Here is a 6,376-nt window from a genome sequence, read left to right on the forward strand (position 1 = left end):
CAAAATCCATATACGCTGCTGATGCATTAGTAATTTTGGACGCATTCAACTCGTCAATCATATATGTATCGTGTTCACAACAAGCATGTGAGAAGCGTACATATGCATTTATCGGGCGTTCAAGTAACGTTATAATTTATCAGTCGCTGTCAACTGTCGTAGCATTTAGTATAGTTGTTGTAGTGTAGTTAATAATCATTCAAAAGAGTTCTCAAGTAGATACATGATTTATTTATCAACTTAAAGCCAAACCATCATTCATGATTACAGGAGTCTATAAAGAAAAGGGAAAGAAACTATTACAATGTCTATTACTAATGACTCACTACCACAAAACCAAATAAACATAATATACTACATTCACCCCCTCTAAAAGTCAACACAATAGTTCAATTAAAAATTTCAGTTAATCGTCAAATCCAAATCTAGATGGTTTCTTAACTTCACGTGTAGAACGTCTAATAACGGGAGATGTTTCCATAGTGTTGTCCGTGTTGTTGGCTGCTTCCTGTATTGTATTTTCAACATCAGTTTCGGAAATGTCCATAGTTGTATGATCGTTCAAAACGGAATGATCAAGATTGTCATTGCTTATTGATTGTCCTCTTGGTGCTAGATGTCGGACTGATACAGTAGTTTCGCGTCCATCCGGCAATCTAAACTGAGCATAAGTTGGATTAGCTTCCAAAAGATCTACTTCCTCGACGAGAGGATCATATTTAGTCGCACGCACATGCTTTTTCATTAAAACTGGTCCAGGATTGGCTAACCACGATGGAATAGATTGGCCAGATGATGATCTTCTTGTAAAGTTGAAAAACCTTTCATGTGGAGTACAGTTTATTGATGTACATAACAAACTTCGAACAGAGTGCAGTGCATCTGGCAATACACTCTCCCACTGCGTCTCTTTAAGTCCCAATGATTCTAATGCTAGTGTCACGGCTTTCCAGATGATACCGTTATAGCGTTCACATTGTCCATTGCTCTGTGGGCTGTATGGCGTTGTCCTGCTAGTAGCTACTCCATGCGATTGTAGAAAAGTTTTGAGTTCGGCACTCATGAAAGATTGACCACGGTCCGAGTGAATATACGCAGGCATACCAAAAAGAGCAAATAACTGTCGTAAACACTGTTGCGCTTGTCATATCGGAACAAGGAAAGGCAAACGGGAATCTTGAGTATTCGTCAACAACGGTAAGAATATACTTCTTTGTACTAACAGACGGCATAGGTCCTTTCAAATCAATGCTTAAGCGTTCAAATGGTTGTGTAGCTTTCACAAGAGGTGATGAATTCGGTTTAGCATACTGAGGTTTTACTTTTGCACAAATCTCACACTGTTTGATTGTTCTCTTGACGTCATCAACTGAGAAAGGTAAGTTCTTTGAACGGACGAAGTGAAGAAGTCGATTGATGCCCGGATGGCAAAGTGCACTATGTAGTTCAGAAAGAGAATCGGAGCTGATGGATGAGCAGTACGCTCGAGAAAAAACAATCGGCTGATGCATTGTCTTGTCCAGGACGATATTTTATATCATAGCTGTAACAGCTCAATTCAGTTCTCCATCGAATTATTTTGTCATTTTTCACTTTACCGTGCTTCTTTGAATCAAACATATTAGAAACTGCTTCCTGATCAGTGACAAGAGTGAAATGTTTCCCACTAAGTAAGTGTCTCCATTTGCGAACCGCATCTATAATGGCACATGCTTCCTTTTCTACAGATGAGTGTCCTAATTCATGAGCATTTAAAGTTCTCGAAAAGAAAGCAACAGGCCTTCCACCCTGATTCAGACTTCCGGCTACTGCAGAATCCGAGGCATCGGTTTCTACGACAAAAGGAATAGCTTCATCAATTGCACTTATGCTTGCGTTTTCAAGGTCGGATTTCAAATCATCGAATGCTTTCACTGCAATAGAGTCTAACGGAAAAGAAGAAGCGTTAACTTACGGTTTGATTTTGTCTGAGAATCTTGGTATCCATTGACTATAATACGAAAACATTCCCATGGCTCCTTTTACTTATTTAGGATTGTGGGGCACAGGGAGTTCCCTTAGCGGCTTCATTCGATCAGGGTCCGGTCGTAAAACACCTTGACTGATGGTATATCCAAGTAGATCAACTAACTCGACAGAGTACACACATTTGTCCTCATTAAATGTTAGCTGATGTTTGTCGGCAACATCAAGAAATCGACGTAAGTTTTCGTCATGTTCGGTTTGGTCCATTCCGCCTATTGTGATATTGTCGATATACACAAATACTGCTTCTAATTTGTTTTCGGCCACTAGACGGTCAATTACCCTTTGAAAACAAGCAACTCCGTTCGTAACACCAAAGGGAACTCGCCGAAATTGATATAAACTGCCATTGGCTTCAAAAGCTGTATACTTCTTTTCATGTTCACGTAACGGAATTTGGTGATAGGCACTACGTAAATCCAGCGTACTGTATACCTTGTATTTGGCGATATCTGAGACCATTTGATTAATGTTAGGAAACGGATAAGCATCAAGTTCAGTAAATCTGTTCATAGTTTGAGAGTAATCGATTACTAGTCTTTTCTTGTGCCTTTCATTTGAAGTTACTAACACTTGAGCTCTCCATGGTGACATACTAGGCTCAATTACACCTTCGGTGAGTAATCTTGTTGTCTCCCTTTCTATGAATTCTCTATCGACTGCACTGTACTTCCTTGATTTTGTAGCAATAGGTCGGCATTCACTTGTCAAGGTGGCAAATAATTCCGGCGGATCAACACTTGAAGCAGCTAAACCACAAACTGTATTTGAGTCATTTATTTCTACAGCTGGTCTGCATCCACCGAAACTTATTTTTATACTGTCGTGTCTTTTCATGAAGTCCTGTCCCAAGATAATGTCACAACAGAGTTTATTGAGGACAGATAACTGCATATTCCGATAGAAATGTCCATCAATGTTTAAGTTTACATTGCAAATTCCTACTATAGGACTACTGAGAGCACTGGATGCCATAGATACACTTCCGGTAGCGTTATTTATATTTACTGACATTAATTTCGCACATTGTCTATCAATGAAACTTTCAGAACTACCTGTGTCTATCAAGGCTTTGCACGGACGTTCATTCACACGCACATTTATTACCGCTTTCTTTAAACATTGCGGAGATGCAGCAGTCACAGTTGCTAATATGGGAGTACAAGAGGCAGATGTCCCAGTACTTGTTGTATTAGATTTACACACTTTCGAAAAGTGTCCTTTCTTACTACAGTTATGACAAGAGGCATCCTTTGCCGGACAAAAACGTCTCGCGTGAGCATTATTCCCACAAAAAAAGCACTTTTGTTTACTTCCGGGTCGTTGTGCAGCAGCTGCTGTAATCTTGTCTTCTTCAGTAACGAATTGAAGTTTTGTTGTGGTATCTAGAACACTTTCATCTGGTTTTTGTCCAATCGCGGCTGTCACAGGATATGGCTGAACATACACTTCATTACTGCGTTGAGCTAGATCTAATGTTCGCGCCTGATCAAACATTGTCTTAAGGTCAAGAGTTTTATTTTCCAACAAACCCTGTCGAACAATTTGTGAGCAAAGTCCATTTATAAACGCGTCCCTTGTGTATTCTTCCTTATATTTATCGGCCGTCACTGGTTGAAAGTTACAATCCTTTGCCAATACTTTAAGCTCTTATAGAAACTGGTCAAGTGTCTCACCTGTCTGTTGTCTGCGTGTTATTAACAAGTGCCTAGCCAGAACATCGTTTTTTGGTCGAACATACACAACTTCTAACAGTGATATAGCGGTATCGTAAGTTTCACATTCACCAATATACTCATATATACGCGGCGAAACAAAATTGATCAACATTATCAGTTTGTCTGGAACTTCTTCTCCGGCAGAGGATAGAAAATTCGTAAAAGTTCTTTTCCAGTGAAACCATTCTTTTGCTGCTGTAGGTGAATCAGGATTGGCATCCAATCGTTCAGGTCTGAGATATTTATGCATGATGATTTAAGTTGATAAAACTGTAGTGTAGTTAATAATCATTCAAAAGAGTTCTCAAGTAGATACATGATTTATTTATCAACTAAACTTAAATCCAAACCATCATTCATGATTACAGGTGTCTATAAAGAAAAGGGAAAGAAACTATTACAATGTCTATTACTAATGACTCACTACCACAAAACCAAATAAACATAATATACTACAGTTGTTATCGTTGGTATCAACTGTTAACACGGCGTTTTGTCATTTAATTCCCTTAGCTTATAACTTTTTCGAAAAAAGCTTTGATTTGCCTGTTTCCAAATCTTCATAAAGAAACGTCTAGGAAAGAGGCTGCTAGTTTGTTAATGACATGCAAAGTCATACAAAGTAACACAAACTATAAACCAACATATTTTCAGAAATAGTTTATTTTGCCTTAGCCCTTTGTAGTACACTTCACTGCGATTTTTATTTCCTGATTTTCAACTTAACTAGATGCAGTAAGATAAAGAAAAATCAAAAGTTTTACCAATTCGAGATGATTTATATCCGCGGTATTTTTCTCCTTTCGAAAGTCAGGGAAATAAATCACCTGCAAATATAAGTTGGGTAACAGTAGTCATTCAGTTTCTTCTAGCAACTCATTAAGAAATCGATTCATTCACTACGGTCTTTGGCTGTCAATAAATATTCGGTCCGTTGTTCTATATGTAACACTACACTCAATTTGTCATATAATTATCCAATATACGCAAAGTGTCTTGAAATATTAAATTCATTTTAGAAACGGGGAAATGCGAAGTCGTACCGAGGATTTTTCCGTTTTAACCGAATACAAATAAATTTCATATTTCAAGACACTATACGTATATGGTCTTTATACTGAAATCGATAAAAAAAAAAAAAAAAAAAAACATATGTAACAAACATTGTTAAAATAAGTGTTTGGAATTTCCCTCATGGGGTACCATTTTGGGGTATTTCCCTGTGAGTGTAGTCCAGGCGGTAAGACATTGACATTTTAAGGAATTAGAACGGTAACTGAAATTAATTAATAACATTCAATAAACATGGTATATAAATTACCAATTTGAAGACATAACAAGTTTAAATACATAAAAGTTTGACCATTGTTACTACACGTTGTCATGGAAGTGACGTGTCACGTTGTTGATGAAATACAGTAGTTCCGATAAGTATGCTGGGCTTATAGTTAAGTTGAGGTCATTGACGTATAAAGCTAACATTTATACGTATAGCTTTATATGTATAGCGAAATAGCTGATTGCAGTAAAGTAAAGTATTGCTAAGCAAGTATGGAACAGATATGAGAATGATTAGACAGCCTTTTGAAATGAGAATAAAAGATAGAAATACTTACCAAGTGCCGATTCCAACCTTTCTTAATTCGGACTCAAAGTTAACGCTGTATTACCCTTATATCTCATTAGTGTAATGCTTGAATAATATACTGAGTGCCAATGAAAACGCAACACTTTTGTTTTTCAAAAAAATCTTATAATTTTTATTTTATTTATTAGTATTAGAACTTTGTATAGTTGGTTTAAAATGACTTTTAAGACAATTGAGGACAACTTTACAGTTGAGTGATTTTTGGAACAAATGAAGTAAGGGTTATTTTGAACGGACATAAACCGAGTTCACCGCTTTTCAACATACGCACCATTTTCACAATCTTGTCATTTAAAGCTTGGCTAATTTCATGAATTTTCACTCCCTTTTTGTAAGGAAACTGCAATAAACATCTGAGTAAATGCCAGGACTTTCTGACAACCAGCGACATGCAGTTTTGGACATGATCCAATGAAGCCTTTCACTGCATACAATTACGAGAAGACTGAAGTTGTAGCCTCTACAATAACCCAAATCATCCACAAATTAAGCCAAAATGGATCATTTAATGATAAACGAAATACCAGGGTACAAAAAGCATGAAACGCTCAGCCAGACCGATACATTTGGTCTTAAACATATTCGATATTGACTCTGATGGGTGTACAAAGGTCACGAGAGTTCAATGGTGGTCATGGTAGATCCTTTGGAGCAATTTCAGAAAAGATCCATTTGCGCAGAAATTGTTAAAGAGCACCAAAGTCTTTCCTTAGTGACATCTAAATGTCTGTGAGGCGTAAATATGGAATTCTGTAGACCAAAAATCATTTATTGTGTACCAAAAACCCTCAGTGGTGGTTAAATAGACATTTGGCACCCATCTTGGCCAGAAGTCATGTGTTTCGCCCGATTTTGGTTCGATCGAGCAAATTTTGAATCAGATTGGACATGGTTTAGACGATGAAAACCACCATCAATATCATTTAGTTGATTTTGATATGCGGGACAAATGGAACAACATTCCTCGAGATCACATTAAATGTCC

At 37.3% G+C, this 6,376-nt stretch overlaps 1 pseudogene; it reads right to left on the minus strand.

Annotated features, from left to right (window-relative positions):
• Positions 1 to 288: 288 nt before the first annotated feature.
• On the minus strand, positions 289 to 1,914 carry LOC134693641 (uncharacterized protein K02A2.6-like; annotated as a pseudogene).
• Positions 1,915 to 6,376: the final 4,462 nt, after the last annotated feature.

This window comes from Mytilus trossulus, chromosome 12 (genome assembly GCF_036588685.1).
Source record: "Mytilus trossulus isolate FHL-02 chromosome 12, PNRI_Mtr1.1.1.hap1, whole genome shotgun sequence".
Classification (NCBI taxonomy): Eukaryota; Metazoa; Mollusca; class Bivalvia; order Mytilida; family Mytilidae; genus Mytilus; species Mytilus trossulus.